Source organism: Symphalangus syndactylus, chromosome 21 (assembly GCF_028878055.3).
Source record: "Symphalangus syndactylus isolate Jambi chromosome 21, NHGRI_mSymSyn1-v2.1_pri, whole genome shotgun sequence".
NCBI classification, from domain to species: Eukaryota; Metazoa; Chordata; class Mammalia; order Primates; family Hylobatidae; genus Symphalangus; species Symphalangus syndactylus.
This window is the reverse complement of record NC_072443.2, coordinates 15,181,772-15,198,967: the sequence shown is the minus strand read 5'-3', so window position 1 is coordinate 15,198,967 and position 17,196 is coordinate 15,181,772. Positions and strand designations below refer to the sequence as shown.

The 17,196-nt window shown below is 37.8% G+C and overlaps 1 long non-coding RNA gene across 3 annotated transcripts in view; it reads left to right on the top strand.

Annotated features, from left to right (window-relative positions):
• LOC134735465 (uncharacterized) overlaps window positions 1–17,196 on the top strand; it is a 173,499-nt gene that overhangs the window by 31,896 nt on the left and 124,407 nt on the right. The gene's annotated exons all lie outside the window — the stretch shown is intronic.

Sequence of the window (17,196 nt, the reverse complement as noted above, 5' to 3'; positions counted from 1 at the left end):
TCTGCAGGTTATCATTCTTGCAAGAATCATCTCATCCTGGCAGGATCTTGATTTAAGGCTTTACAATTTAGTGAGGCTCAAAGAGATTTTACAAGGTCGTAAACAGTGTAGGTTTGTTTGGTAATACAACACCTGAAGATGGAATGCCAGCTCTTGAAAAGTCTAGGCAATAGTTAGACATGTCACACACTATATTCTCATTTACAATCAGGATAACTTTTAAAGTGTCTGATTCACAGTTTTCTCTTATGACCTGATTTCAATATTTCTTTCAGGTATACACTTCTTATAAAATTTTGTTTCTCCCCAACTCATTCACCTCTAGGGAGGATGTCAGGAAAGATAATAGTATCAGTGAACACTCTGACAGTACATTCCAAAGGAATATTAATTTACCACATTTTTACTCAAACAAAATAAGTTTTCCTCTTGTAGAAAGTTTATTTTAGTCCCGTAAGTCACAAGTCATATAGAAGCCACTATAGATATACAAGCATCTATGGATATTCAGTTAACACTTGAACAACACAAGTTTGAAATGCACAGGTGCACTTATACATGGATTTTCTTTCACCCCTGCCATCCCTGAGATAGCAAGACCAACTCCCCCTCTTCTTCCTCCTCAGCCTTCTAATGTGAAGATGATGAGGATGAAGACCTTTATAATGATCCACTTCCACTTGTCAACAACAAGGGTCAAACTGCAAAATATTTGAAGAGATTGATTCTGGGCAGAACATGAGCGAGTGACCATCACCTGTGACACACCCCTCAGGAGATCCTGAGAGCATATTCCCAAAGTGGTTAGGGCACAGCCTGGTTTTATATATTTTTGGGAGACATGAGATACCAATCAAATACATTTAAGATGTACATTGGTTCGTGACAACTGAAAGAGGGCAGGGGCGGGATTGGGGGAAAGGAGGGTTCCAGGCTATAGGTAAATTTAAAAATTTTCTGGTTGACAATTAGTTGAGTTTATCTAAAGATCTAGGATCAATAGAAAGGGAATGTTTAGGTTAAGATAAAAGATTGTGTAGACCAAGTTTCTTAAGTCTCATAGTGGCTGCCCTTAGAGACAATAGATGACAAATGTTTCCTATTCAGACTTTAAAATGTGCTGGACTATCAGTTAATCTCTTCATGACTGGGAGGGCCTGGAAGCAATAAGATCTAGCTATGTTAACAGAGATTCTTTACAGACGCAAATTCCCCCCCCCACCCCCGCCCCCGCAAAGGATGGCTTTGGCTTTGCAGGGCCATTTCAAAATATGGCAGAGAAACATGTTTTGGGGTAAAATATTTTGATTTTCATCTTTATCTGTCATGTAATGTTATGCCAGAGTCAGGTTGAAAAGTAAGTCACAATATATAGGGTTAAATAAAACCCATCTGATGAGAATTTATGGTTTGTAGGACATGACTTCCCAGACCCCTTAGATAGGAATTTGGGAAAAATAAGAAAAAAATCAGCTAGTCATCACACTTAATGAGTAGTAAATATATTTTCTCTTCCTTATGATCTTTTTAAATAACATTTTCCTTTCTCTAGCTTTCTTTATTGTGAGAATACAGTATAAAACACATATAACATACAAAATATGTTTTGACTGTTTATGTTATCCATAGGTCTTCCAGTCAAGAGTAAGCTATTAGTAGTTAAGTTTTTTGGGGGAGTCAAAAGTTATACACTAATTTTCAGCTGTGCAAGAAGTTGGTGACCCAACTCCCACAATTTCAAGGGCCAATTGTACATATAGAAGCATCTATAGACATACAATTAGATATTAGTAAAGAGAGTTTGTTAGAATGTTGTCACTCAATGATATGTTGTTATTAGTAGTGAGATGGGTAATAATTTATTTGATATTAACGTTAGCAAAAGTTCTGAAGTTTAAAAATATGAGAAGTGATATGAAGGGGAGAAAGAAGGCTAAAAAGGCATTTAGAAGCCTCACTGAAATATAATCGAGAGTATTCACCTGGAAGTGGTATATGGGCTGATGTTTATATGGGCTGATGTTTATAGACAACCAAATTTTTTGCATGCATGTGGATATGTCACAGTTATTTTTGCTATAATTTCATATTATGCATCTGTGGAACAACAATGTCATCTTTCACTTTCAAGATGGATAATCTGGTATTTTAAGTTATTTTGTAATTTATATCCATATTGAAGTTTTTAGGACAGTTTAATTAAACTGTGTCGATATGTCATATAATACAAAACGGAGTTAATTGTATAGACATGTATATGTAGGTTAAAGAGTTAATAAGCCATCACACTTCTCTTGCTGCTTAGCATTCACAAGATAGCAGGGTGAAGAAGGGCACACATTTAGAGTCAGATTGAGTTTGACTTCCAATCAGACCTAGCATTTGCACTTAGCATGATCTTAGTCTGATTCCATAAGCACTCTAGGCTGAAGATTCTTCATCTATTAAATAGGGATATTGAAACTGACCTCAGAAGATTATTGTAAAGGTGAAATAAGTTAGCACATACGTAAATCACTAGGTACTTAATGGATGTTCATAAATGCAGATTTTTTTTTCTTTTTGAGACAAGGTCTGTCTCTGTCACCCAGGCTGGAGTGCAGAGGCATGACCTCAGCTCACTACAACCTCTGCCTCCTGGGCTCAAGCAATCCTCTCACTTCAGCCTCCCAAGTAGTAGGAACCACAGGTACTCACCACCACAACCAGCTAATTTTTGCTTTTCGTTTTTTTTGTAGAGACAGGTTTTCTCCATGTTGCTCAGGCTGGTCTTAAACTTCTGGGCTCAAGCGATCCACTCACCTTGGCCTCCCAAAATGTTGGGATTATAGGCGTGAACCACTGTTCCCGGCAATAAATGCAGATATTTTAAGTTTCTGATAAAGCTTGGTAATCTTGGAGGGTGTAGGTTAAGAGTAGTATCATCCAATAAGGTATGTGGTGATCACTAGTAGGATGAGTAACAAGTCATTTGTTATTCATGTTAGCAAAAGTTCTGAAGTACATAAATGTGGAGAATGGTATAATGGAGAGAGAGAAGGCCATGAGCCCTGCCACACATGCTTCATGATCAGGAGTCCGTGTTCCATTAAGAAATAAGAGGTATTGTTATTAAATTACAGTGCATATTGTTGAAGTCATGTTGATCTAGTGTTAGCTTTTTTGCTATAATTATTGCTCCATGACCACAAACTAATTATTTTGTAGTATGTCTAGATATCTTACAAGCGTGTATTTGGCTTTAAGGACAATCATGTGGAAGAACATGGTAGAAACCACATAAGCTGTCTTTAATGCTGGAAAAAAAAGCTCAGTGAACCTCTTCATTGTATGACTTAGACATTTTCTATGTTATTCTGTCATGCTGCTCGAAAATATTTTAGAGAAAAGTGTTTAATGAGATCAGGCCTTTCCTTAAAATATAAGTCTTCTCTTACATTTTTAGAACTGGAACCAAGCAATAAAAGTGCCCCAGAATCATCATACCTATGGAACGATAAAACAGGGGAGTTTGTGGGGCAGGAGGGAAGAGAGAGAAAGGAGGTAATAGGCATAGAGGAATAGCTCACAGATAGAGGGTCCTGATGCTGTTTGACTCACTGTCTCCAATTATTCCTGTGGTTCAAACTGATTCCCCACATTCCTGAATCTCTTAAGAATACCCCATATGCTTACCCCCAAAATCATTTTCTTGCAGTCTAATTTGAATCAGATTTCTGTCTTGTGTAACAGACACTTGTGTAGCAGAAGCAAGAAACGTGCTTCTTGCATGCCCTTCTGTATACACACCTTTCTCCTAAGCAACCCATTTTGCTCTATTACTTTAAGTTGTCTAGAAGAACCACATTTCAAGTCAACTGCTATCTAAACGGCTTCGTATCATATTCCTTCTGCTCCCTCAAAAATTCTCTTTGCCTATACTACTATTTTAGGACAATACAGTTTGCCCATTCTCCTCAGCCAGAATCAGGAACTTTCTCAATAGCTCTTTTTCTTTCTTTTTTTTGGAGATAAATAATATTTATTACAATCTTTAAAATCAAAACTAATTCAAAAATATCCACGATGAATAAAATACCACATTTATAGATAAAGACAAGATTACTAGTACGCTGTGTGGAGCCATCCTTTTCTTTTTCAGCTCCACTTTATCTCCTCTCTCTTCTTACCTATACTTATCTTTTTAAAGCTATTACCAGTATTTTCTCAGCTATTAAAATAGCTTTCTAACTGTTCTCCTCACCTAGCCTAAAAGCCCTTCAGTTTGTCCTTAACTTAGCTAACAAAGTCATTTCTAAGCATGCAGATCTGATTATATCTCCTCATTGCTTAAAACCTTTATAATGGTCTCCATTTTCACATGTTACTGAATGTGCTATATAAAGCGTTTTATGATCAGGTCCCTAAATCTCCAGCCTCATCTCCTACTACTTTCTGTAGCAATTCTGAACTTTACCCTTCCACGATACTAAACTTCCTTTTGTTCTTTAAGTGCATTGTGGCACTTCACTCACCTCTGCTTTTTTTACGTGTTATGCCTTTGACCTAGGCAGTTTTTTTTTTACCACTTACCCCCAATCTGTCTATTAAGCACTTTCATCTTTCAAACCCAGTCCAGATTTACTTAATCTAGGAAGATGAGTATCAAATATTATTGCTCTATAATTCTCTGTTTTACTTTTTTCCCTGTTCTTTAGCATTAATACACTTTCTCCTTAGATTATCTCAGCCACTTCCCATATCTTCAATTATTGATGACTCCCAAAGTCGGGATATGACCCCACCTTCTGAATTTTACACATATATATTCAATTGCAACTTATATATAAAACAGACAGCTCAAGTTCAATATGGACAAAAATAAAATTTTATTCCCCCTTGAATTGCTTCTTATCCAAGGTCTCTGCTTCAGAAAACTGCACAACTCCATTATTTAAGGAAAAAAAATTAATGGAAATCTTCCTTGACCCTTCCTTCACCCTCATGATGAGTGTTATCCCATATGCAGAACCCTGAAGATACTCCAGCCGTCATGTTGGCATTGCTAAGGTTTACATCTTTCCCAATGCCATGGCCACCAATGCTGCTGCCAACACTGTTGCTGACATTTACAACACTGTTGCTGCAATTTCTGCCAATGCCATGCCCCAATAGTACTGCTAACACCATCAGCACCAATGCTGCCAATGCCTCACACTCTTCATGTCCCACAGCAATTACAGAGCAATAGCTCTTTTTAACTGGAGCTTCTTAGTTTGTGTTTCAGTCCTGTTGTCCAAGGATTTGTGTGTGAGATAATGAGATCTGGGCTATGTAACAATCTCAGAAACACAAACCCTGCTCAGAATTGTCCCTTCCTTCTGTGTACAATATGTGCCAACAATCCTTCAACAAAGCCTACCCATCTTGACCCTCTTTTCCCCTAGGATGAATTTTTTATTTTTCTAGGAGGTTTTTTGATTCTCCATGTAAACACACCCCTGGAAGCTATTCCCCAGTTCTACAAATTATGCCTGAACAAGAATGAATCTGACAGTAAACACAACTTAGGCTCATGCAATTGCCATTGTCATAGGACAAGTATTTGTTAGTTAGTGAATTGTTGTTGAAAACATAAGTGAATATTCACTTTATACTTACGTTAAGTTTTGGAGGGTTTTTTATTAGGTCTTTATTCTTGTTTGATTTCCTTTTTCTAAAATACTAATCATGTTCCTAATGGATTAAGTTTTCTTTTTTTCTGAGCTCTAAGGGATTATTCTTAAAGAGCTAGGACCATGTATATTACAATTATCATTTCAACTACACACAAATTGAAAATATAGGTAAATATCCTATTAATTTTTAGAAATATAGTTTCTATTTTCATGTTGTAGCTAACCTGTTAAAAGGTATAAAAGGTAAAAGACAAGATATCCAATCCTCCTGAGGGCAAGCTCTTTGTATACTCAGTGCTTAGCACATTATCTGGCATATTTTATTTTAGGTCCTCAATATGTATTTGTGAAGGGAAGAGTGTCTTAGTCCATTTTCTGCTGCTGTAACAAAATACCACATGCTGGGTAATTTACAAAGAAAACACATTTATGTAGCTCACAGTTCTGGAGGTGGGGAAGTTTAAGAGCACAGCACCAGCAATCTGATAAGGGTCATTTCATGGTGGAAGGGCCAAAGACAGAAGCAAGATCACATGAGACAAAGAAAAAAGGGGTTGAATTCCCATAATAACTAACCCACTCCCCAAGTAATAACACTAATCTATTGATGAGGGTGGAACCCTCATGGCCTAGTCACCTCTCAAAGGCCCCACCTCCCCACACTGCCACACAGGCAATTAGGTTTCAACATGAGTTTTATGGAGGGACATTCAAACCATAGCAGAGTGTTATGTTCCTGAAGCTTGACTTCTCACAGCCTAGAATCACTTGGACGAGGAAGCAATGTGCTATGGTCTGAATGTTTCCCCAAAATTCAGGTGTTAAAACTTAATTGCCAGTGTGATAGCATTAAGAAGTAGGGCCTTTATGAGGTGAGTAGTGGGATTGAGGGTGTTTTCACCACTTTTTCCTTCTGTCCCTTCTGCCATGTGAGGACACAGCATTCAGGGCATTATATTGAAGGCCGAGTCCAGGCCCTCACCAGACGCTGAAACTGCCATTGCCTCGGTCTTGACTTTCTCAGCCTCCAGAACTATAAGAAATAAATTTCTATTATTTATTAATTATATAGTCTGGGGTCTTTTGTTATAACAGCACAAACAGACTAAGATACCAGGTCTCCATCTTTCTAATGGGGTTGGAGCATGTGATGGTTTTCACTTTACTGTGTTTCTTCGATGGGCTTGAGAGAAAATAATTTGAGAGTCGTATGATATGATAATGATTACCTACAAAAGAATCCTAAAACCAGGTAAGATCTAGTTAATGTGAGAAAATGCATCATTTGAGTCAGAAATGCCACAAACATTAAAAAAATTCCCTTCCTCTCTCTTTTTGTTCTTTTTAAAAAAAGACATGTAGTTCCAGCAATAGATCATCCAGATGTCACAATGAATCACAGATAAATTACATTCACTGGGCCGGGCGCGGTGGCTCACGCTTGTAATCCCAGCACTTTGGGAGGCCAAGGCGGGCGGATCACGAGGTCAGGAGATCGAGACCACGATGAAACCCCATCTCTACCAAAAATACAAAAAATTAGCCGGGCATGGTGGTGGGCGCCTGTAGTCCCAGCTACTCGGAGAGGCTGAGGCAGGAGAATGGCCTGAACCCGGGAGGCGGAGCTTGCAGTGAGCCGAGATCGCGCCACTGCACTCCAGCCTGGGGGACAGAGCAAGACTCCGTCTCAAAAAAAAGAAAAAAAAAATTACATTCACTGGGCATGAACAGATATAACACTATTGAATTAATGCCATTTATTTGAGGTAATGTGGTCCTATCTACACAACGATTACCTGGAGTGCTTGTTAAACATGCAGATCCCGTGGGGCACTGGGGCCCAGGAATCTGGGTTTTACCGATACTCCAGGTAATCCGATGCACACACAGTGTAAAAGCTACTGATTGAAGGAATTTATAAGAACAACATAGATCGTATGCTGGTTAAACTGGTACATATCTAATTAATTTATATTGAAAATAGTATCATATTTAAATTAACATTAAATAAAATAAAAAGCGTAAGTGAGAGTTAAGAAGAATTTTGCTTGATGGTATTGTTGCCATAGTACCTGCTTCTGCCCAATGCCAAGATTTTACTTTATGTACTAGCTAAAACTTCTTATGACTTTAATCATTTTCTAGGGATAATACCAGTCAAAACGTTAAAGTCAACTCTTGGTCAAAACTGTGTGATGCAATCCAGATGAGATAAGATTGATATTTATGTTTCAGGTACATAATAGATGCAAGAAGTTTGAAAGACTAGTTTTTTAATAACTACCACCTTCTGTTATTTAGAAAATTTGTTGATATGAAATGTTGAATTGTGGTTTTCCTTTTCTATGAAAGAAAACCAAGTATTTTACACAGTTGTAACCAATCTTCATTCTACACAGTATTTCTTTTCAGTCAGATATCCTTTGCCCTAACTTCTCTTGTTCTCTGAGAAACTTCAACATTTTAAAATTCTCCTTCCCTGCTGGAATATAGAACACATGCCTGACTCACACTTAGAAAGTCTATGAATTGCATGGCCAAAAATGGAACTAGCCCAGCTAAGCAACTCTTTCCACTCCTTGTTGGATATTAGTGTAGGTTCTCATGAGCTCAGTCTCCTGGGGAGCGTTTTAATAGTTTTTTCACCTCCCCTGATGACCATATTTATGCTGAGTTTTGATACAGTATACAGGACTTGTGTAGTAATTAGCATTCAAATGGACTAGTGATTTCCCTTTCAGTAAGTAGTTTATACATTTTCAAGCTTGGAAATGGAATCCGATGAGTTAGAGCTTGTAATAATCAAGATATATTAACAATTCAAATCCTAAATTAAACATCCAAGAGAGAGAGTGCAAAAAGGAAGCATCATCCATGTCATGGACTGCTTAAAAAACCAAAAGGGAATAAAATAATGAAGAGGGCAAACTATCAGGGCTAATGTTTATTAGCAAAAGTGAGTAGCTATATATGTATACATAAAAATACAATTCCAAACCGATATTAAATAGTGAAATATGTCACTTTTAAGGTTTAAAATATTCATATCTTTAACCACTGGTTGAAATGTTTTCAATATAGTCATTGATAAAATTTAGGCAAGAAAGTAATGAAATAAAAATTCAGTATACCTGGCTGATAGATATTTTAGGGCATTTGAGGGAATTACCTACAACCTCAATAAAGAGCTGGCACTTATTCCAGATAAAGCTTGAGAATCAAAATAATTTTGCAGTTTTCTCAAAGCCCATTATAGTATCTGAAAACATTTAACTTTTAATATTATAATATTTTTAGACATAAATCCCCTGTCAAATCTAATGAAATTCTTGTACTTTTTCCTTAGAAAAATGTACATCTATTCATACAGCAACTTATTAACACTCTCTTTTTGTCGTTATATGAAAGAGGTGGAGCAAATAAAAGTAAAATGACTTTACACTTCAGGTCTTTAGTAAACAATAGTCATATAATTTATATTCATATTATTGATTTAATTTCGATTTTCTTTTATTCCTAAGTCTATACCTATAATGAATCATTAAAAAAATAGCAACAAAGATATGGAATAAAAACATATATAAAGATAATTTTACTAAATAAATCTCTCTCAAATACAAAATAATTAAAGGATTATTGTTTGGTAAACAGTCATCTATCAGGTTTACAAAACATCGAAACAGTCACTACTATTCACATCTACAAATGAAAGGGAAAGCAGAAGAAATCAAACTACTGTAAACTACCCGTATTTTATTTAAAAAATACTTTTGCTACATTTATGCCCTCCACAAAAACGATGAATATATTTTTAGCACAATTAACCAAATACCCTTGAGCCTACTTTCCTGTTCATGGCTTGAGGTTGGTTAATGTGAAATTTAATTTGTGCTAATCTTCCCAAGGTCAGTAAAGTGTGAAATACACTGTACACTGGATTTACTCAACTTATGGTAGCAATGCAATTATAAAATTTTAGAAAATAATGTCTTAGAATTTTCTAATAAAAAAAAGAAGCATTGAAGATCTATTACCAGGGTTGGAACTATGCTAAAATTATAAAGGAGAGGGAGTGTTCCAGGTAGGCCAACAGAGACTGCAAATGAGCTTTTCAAATGAATTTAGGAATTATGGAAGGACTCTACTTAAAGCTATGGTTACAAATTATTTATTTATAAGCTGAAACTTAAGAGGGATGGAGAAGTCACCTGAACATTACTCTTAACAAAATATACCTTGTAATCTAAGAAACTATATCCTCTAATAACATCTAATAATGCAATTGTCTAGGATCAATTCATGTAATAGTGAAAATTTGAAATTTCTCTTGTATAGGAACTAACTGTCCTGGCTCTATATAAGCTAGAAAAATACACATCTTATATTTAGGGGACTCTGTGAAATCATTTAGGTGGCCAATCCAGTTACATACCTAATTCATCTAAAAAGCATTAGTTAGTGGCACATATAAACAACTTTTAAATGCACAGTAGGTGGTAAAGAAGATGGGTGTGGTGTACAATTTCTTTTCTAAATGCACAAAGCTATTACATTAGAAGAAAATCTTACAAAACACTTAATGGATTAAACTTGAAAAGGAGTAATGATGTGAAAAAATATACAGGAGAAGAAGCAAATTGCATGCAATAAGGCAGAAAATAAAATTCAATGATATTTAGATTTGTACACAGTTATCTCAAGTTCCCATTTTCTGGGAACTCATAAGAGAGCTATAAAAATGCAATAAGGGTTGAATAACTTGATCTTACAAAATTAAAATACATGTGTGTGCATATGCATGTATATCTATACCATTTAGATAAATAGTATTCAAAGCCATATTTTAACCATATACCAGCATTTAAAGGAAACACAAAGCAAATAAAGTAGAAATTTATTCAAAATAATTCACAACAACTCCATTAAAGTATTCCATGATGAGCTCAGTATGGTCAGATAAAATATATGAAATTCATTGAAATATAATAAATCTGTTATTTTTTCTATCTGAAGATAATTTTATAATACTGCTTTTAACATTATTAACACTTTTAGTTATCCATTAAGAAAACTAGTTAATCTGAAAATAAAAAGATAAATGGAAAAATATTTAGGGTCATATTTAAAATGGCTTTACTTATAAGAAAATCGGAAAAAAGAGGAATGTGTTTTAAAAACAAACTTTATCTCTTGATTTCAAAAAAACTTCAGATTTTAGATTTATCTTGTGATAGATGCAAAAAATTCTTTTAACCTGCTCAGCCTAAACTGTCCAAAGAAGATGTTGAAAAATATACCACTAGAACTTTAAACTAGACTAGAAAGCACAACCAGTAATATACCTGGAAGAACCTTCTATATTAACCAGCTTATTGAGATGATGGGAATAATTATCTTTATTGATCAGAATTAGAAAAATAATGTAGCATCTCAAATAATGTACTATCTCAAGATATCCAACACTTAGCTATGACTATACTTTTCTTATCATCATAATTATTCATATGTGTTACAAAATGGTTGAAACCTTAATTATATGTAACTTCATAATAATCATGTAATTCTCTAGCTTAATGAGTGATTTGAATATTCAAATAATAACAACATAGGATTTTAGTGATGACTCTGCAAGGCAACATAATATATGTGCATTGCATGTTCTTAGGCATGTCTCCAAGTTAGAAAGAAAATGGCTGTGACTTTTCTATACCCATTTACATTATTTTTATCCTTCAAAGATCAGTGTTGAGTTTCACCTTCTCTATGAGACATTGTCAATATTTTCAGCCAAAACTGATTATTTTCATTTCTGATAATCTAGATGGCCTGCTTAAATAATATTGGCAAACCAGAAGCTTTAAAAAAACAGACAGGCAAAATTGATGGCATAAATATTTTTTGAAAAACATCATAAAGTCAATAGACAAAAAAAATTAGAGGGAAGATTTATAATGCAATGGCATAAGATTAATACATGTAAAATATAAGGAGCTTGGCAGTACATTGCAGAACAAATGCAAATGCCAACAAATGAGAAAAGACACTCAGGCTCATTAAAATTTAAGAAAACATAAATATATATATACACACGCACATACATATACATATTATATATGTGCATATATACACACACTATATGGATATATATAGTGTTTAATGCAGTGTTACTGATAAGTACAAAAGCAAAAAAAGAAAAAGGTGAATGATCGTCAATAGAAAAATGGAGGAGAAAATTTTTGTACATCAATTATATTAGTTTATTTTCATGCTGCTGATAGACATACACAAGACTAGGCAATTTATAAAAGAATGAGGTTTAATGGAGAGCTCACAGTTCCAAGTGCATGGGGAAGCTTCACAATCATGGTGGAAAGCAAGGAGAAGCAAGTCACATCTTATGTAGATGGCAGCAGGCAAAAGGAGAGCATGTGCAGGGAAACTCCGCCTTATAAAGCAGATCTGGTGAGATTTATTCACTAGCACAAGAACAGCACAGGAAAAACCCGCCCGCATGATTCAATTACCTCCCACTGGTCCCTTTCATAACACGTGGGAAGTCAAGATGAGATTTGGGTGGAGACACAGCCGAGTCATGTAATTCCAACCCTGGCCCCGATAAATCCCATGTCCTTGCATTTCAAAATCAATCATGCCTTCCACAGTCCCCCAGTCTTTTCTCATTTCAGCATTAACTCAAAAGTCCACAGTCCAAAGTCTTATCTGAGACAAGGCAAGTCCCTTCCACCTATGAGCCTGTAAAATCAAAAGCAAGCTAGTTATTTCCTAGATGCAATGGGGGTACAGACATTGGATAAATACAACCATTTCAAATGGGAGAAATTGGCCAAAACAAAGGGACTACAGGCCCCATGCAAGTCTGAAATCCAGCGGAACAGGCAAATCTTAAAACTCCAAAGTGATCTTCTTTGACTCCTTGTCTCACATTCAGGTCACAGTGATGCAAGTGATGTGTTCCCATGGCATTGGGCAGCTCCACCCCTCTGGGTTTGCAGGGTACAGCCTCCCTCTCAGCTGCTTTCATGGGCTGGTGTTGAGTGTCTGTGGCTTTTCCAGGTGCATGGTGCAAGCTGCCAGTGGATCTACAATTCTTGGGTCTGGAGGACAGTGGCCCTCTTCTTACAGCTCCACTGGGCGCTCTGCCAGTAGGGACTCTGTGTGTGGGCTCCGACCCCACATTTCCCTTCTGCACTGCCCTAGCAGATGTTCTCCATGAGGGCTCCACCCCTGCAGCAGACTTCTGCCTGGACATTTAGGTGTTTCCATACATCTTCTGAAATCTAGGCAGAGATTCCCAAACCTCAATTCCTGACTTCTGTGCATGCGCAAGCTCAACACCACGTGGAGACTGCCAAGGTTTGGGGCTTGCACCATCTGAAGCCATGGCCTGAGCTCAATGTTGGCCATTTTTGGCCATGGCTGGAGTAGCTAAGATGCAGAACACCAAGTCCATAGGCTGCACACAGCATGGGACCCTAGGCCTGGCCCACAAAACCAGTTTTTCTTCATAGGCCTCCATGCTTGTGATGGGAGGGGCTTCCATGAAGACCTTTGACATGCCCTGGAGACTTTTCTCCATTGTCCTAGGAATTGATATTTGACTTCTCATTACTTATGCAAATTTCTGCAGCTGGCTTGAATTTTTCCTCAGAAAATGGGTTTTTCCTTTCTATCACTTTGTCAGGCTGCAAGTTTGTCAAACTTTTATGCTCTATTTCTCTTAAAATTGAATGCTTTTAGCAGCATCCAAGTCACCTCTTGAATACCTCTTGAATAAGCTTTGCTGCTTAAAAGTGTATTCTGCCAGATACCCTAAATCATCTCTCTCACATTTAAAGTTCCACAAATATCTAGGGCAGGGGAAAACTGCTGCCAGTCTCTTTGTCAAAACATACCAAGTGTCACTTTTGCTCTAGTTCCCAACAGGTTCCTCATCTCCATCTGATACCACCTCAGCCTGGACCTTATTGTCCATATCACTATCAGCGTTTTGGGCAAAGCCATTCAACAAGTCTCTAGGAAGTTCCAAACTTTCCCACATTTTCCTGTCTTCTTCTGAGCCCTCTAAACTCTTCCAACATCTGCCTGTTACCCAGTTCCAAAATGGCTTCCACATTTTCAGGTATCTTTTCACCAAAGCCCCACTGTACTGGTACCAATTTACTGTGCTAGTCCATTTTCACCCTGCTGATAAAGACATATCCAAGACTGGAAAATTTACAAAAGAATGAGGTTTAATGGAGAATTCACAGTTCTACGTGGCTGGAAAAGCCTCACAATCATGGCAGAAGGCAAGGAGGAGCAAGTTACATCTTAGGTAGATGGTGGCAAGCAAAAAGAGTGCTTATACAGGGAAACTTCACCTTATAAAGCCACCAGATCTCATGAGACTTATTCACTATCACCAGAATAGCACAGGAAAGACCTGCCCCCATGATTGAATTACCTCCCACTGGATCCCTCCCACAACATATAGGAATTCAAGATGAGATTTGGGTGGTGATACAGCAAAAACATGTCATCAATGTTTTGGAATTTTATACAGAAAGAAAAAAAAGTCAAGTGTCTCTTCACTCCCATAGTGCAATTAAATCATTCTGTGTTCTTTAGGTTTCCTCACTTTCTAAAGGTAACAATTGTTAACCTGACCAAGTAAGCCATGCTACTTTATATGGTTTAGCTCTGTCCCCACCCAAATCTCATCTTGAATTGTAGTTTCTATAATCCCCATGTGCTGTGGGAGGGACAGATTGGGAGGCAATTGAATCATGGGAATGATTACCCTCATGCTGTTCTCATGATAATGAGTGAGTTCTCAAGAGATATGATGGTTTTATAAGGAGCTTTTCCCCTTTTGCTTGGCACTTCTCATTTCTGCCTTCATGTGAACAATGACATGTTTGCTTCCCCTTTTGCCATGATTGTAAGTTTCCTGAGGCCTCCCTAGCCATGCTGAACTGTGAGTCAATTAAACCTCTTTTCTTTATAAATTACCCAGCCTCAAGTATCTCTTTATTAGCAGCATGAGAATGAACTAATACAGTAAATTGGTACTGGGTAGTGGGGTGCTGCTGTAAAGATACCTGAAAATGTGGAAGCAACATTGGAAGTGGGTAACAGGAAAATGCTGGAACAGGTTGGAGGGCTCAGAAGACGAGAGGAAAAGGTGGGAAATTTCAGAACTTCTTACAAACTTGGAAGGCTCAGAAGACAGGAAGATGTGGGAAACTTTAGAACTTCTTAGAGGCTTGTTGAATGGCTTTGACCAAAATGCTGATAGTGATATGGACAATAAAGTCCAGGCTGAGGTGGCTCTCAGATGGAGGTGAGGAACTTGTTGGGAACTGGAATAAAGGTCACTCTTGCTATGCAAAGAGACTGGCAGCATTTTGCTTTTGCCCTAGAAATTTGTGAAACTTTGAACTTGAGAGAGATGATTTAGGGTATCTGGTGGAAGAAATTTCTAAGAAGCAAAGTGTTCAAGAGGAAGCAGAGCATAAAATTTTTGAAAATATGCAGCCTGAAGATGTGATAGAAAAGAAACTCGTCACCTTTTCTGGGGAGAAATTCAACCTGGCTACAGAAATTTGCATATGTAATGAGGAGCCAAAAGTTACAACAAGACAATAGGGAAAATGTCTCCAAGGCATATCAGAGACTTTCACAGCAATCCCTTCATCACAGGCCTAGAGACCTAGGTGGGAAAATGGCTTTGTGGGCCAGGCCTAGGGCTCCCCTACTCTATGCAGCCTCTGGACATGGTGCCCTGCATCCTAGCTGCTTCAACTTCAGCCATGGATAAAGAGGGATAATGTACAGCTCAGGCTGTTACTTCAGAGGCTGCAAGCCCTAAGCCTTGGCAGCTTTCACATGGTGTTGGGCCTGTGGGTGTACAGAAGTCAAGAACTGAGGTTTGGGAACCTCTGCCTACATTTCAGAGGATGTATGGAAATGCCTGCATGCCCAGGCAGAGGTTCACTGCAGGGGTGCAGCCCTCATGGAGAACTTCAGCTAGGGCAATGCAGAAGGGAAATGTGGGGTCAGCACCCCCATACAGAGTCCTCTCTGGTGCACTGCCTAGTGAGGCTCTGAGGAGAGGGCCACCGTCCTCCAGACCCCAGAATGGAAACTGACAGCTTGCACTGTGCACCTGGAAAAGCCACAGACACTCAACACTAGGCCATGAAGCAGCTGGGAGGGGGACTCTACCCTGCAAAGCCACAGGAGCAGTGCTGCTCAAGGCTGTGGGAGTTCACATCTTGCATCACCATCACCTGGATGTGAAACATGGAGTAAATTTAGATATTTTCAGATCTTTAAGATTTGACTGCTCTGCTAGATTTCAGGCTTGCATGGGGCCTGTAGCCACTTTATTTTGGCAAATTTCTCCCATTTGGAATGGGTGTATTTACCTAATACCTGTACCCCCATTCTATCTAGGAAGTAACTAACTTGCTTTTAATGTTATAGGCTCATAAGCAGAAGGGACTTGACTTGTCTCAGATGAGACTTTGGACTTGGACTTTGGGGTTAATAATAGAATTAGCTAAGACTTTGGTGAACTGTTGGAAAGTCATGATTGTGTTTTAAAATGTGAGGATATGAGATTTGAGAAGGGCCAGGGGCAGCATGATATGCTTTGGCTGTGTCCCCATCCTAATCTCATCTCGAAGTGTAGTTCCCATAATCTCCACGTGTCATGGGAGGGACCCAGTAGCAGGTAACTGAATTATAGGGCAGTTACTTCCATGCTGTTTTTGTGATAGTGAGTGAGTTCTCATGAGATCTGATGGTCTTATAAGGCATTTTCCCCTTTTGCCTGGCACTTCCTCCCGCCATAATTTGAAGAAGGGTGTGTTTGCTTCCCCTTCCACCATGATTATATGTTTCCTGAGGCCCCTCCTAGCCATGCTGAACTGTCAGTCAATAAAATCTTTTTTCTTTATAAATTACCTAGTCTTAGGTATGTCTTTATTAGCAATGTGAGAATGGACTAATACACTACTTAATGAAGACCAAAAGCTACTAAATATTCTTTTGGAGCAAGACAGAGTGCAGTTTTTTTTGTTGTTGTTATTTTTAACCAATACTAAATATAAACAGTATAGATCAGCCACCTGATCTTTCTGTCCTCTTCTCTCTGGTAACATGCATGCCTATGGCAAAGTATTTTAATTCTTTCTATAATCAGGGTTGAGCATGCTTGAACCCAGCATCAGCAGGGAAGGATAGTCTTCTTCCTCTCAAATCCTACCCCATGTCAAGGAGCTCAAGAGAATTTAAGATGATGAATATATCACGAACAATACAGCTGAAACAGACATCACACTCCCAAGTCACAACCAGAGTTCTTCAAAAAAGTTAGTGTATATAAGTAAAGTCTTTCATATGAAAGAAGTCCAATAAATTTGTTTATAATTTTTTTTTTTTTTAAAGCATGGCTTGCCGGGTGCAGTGGCTCACGCTTGTAATCCCAGCAATTTGGGACGTTGAGGCGGGTGGATCACCTGAGGTCAGGAGT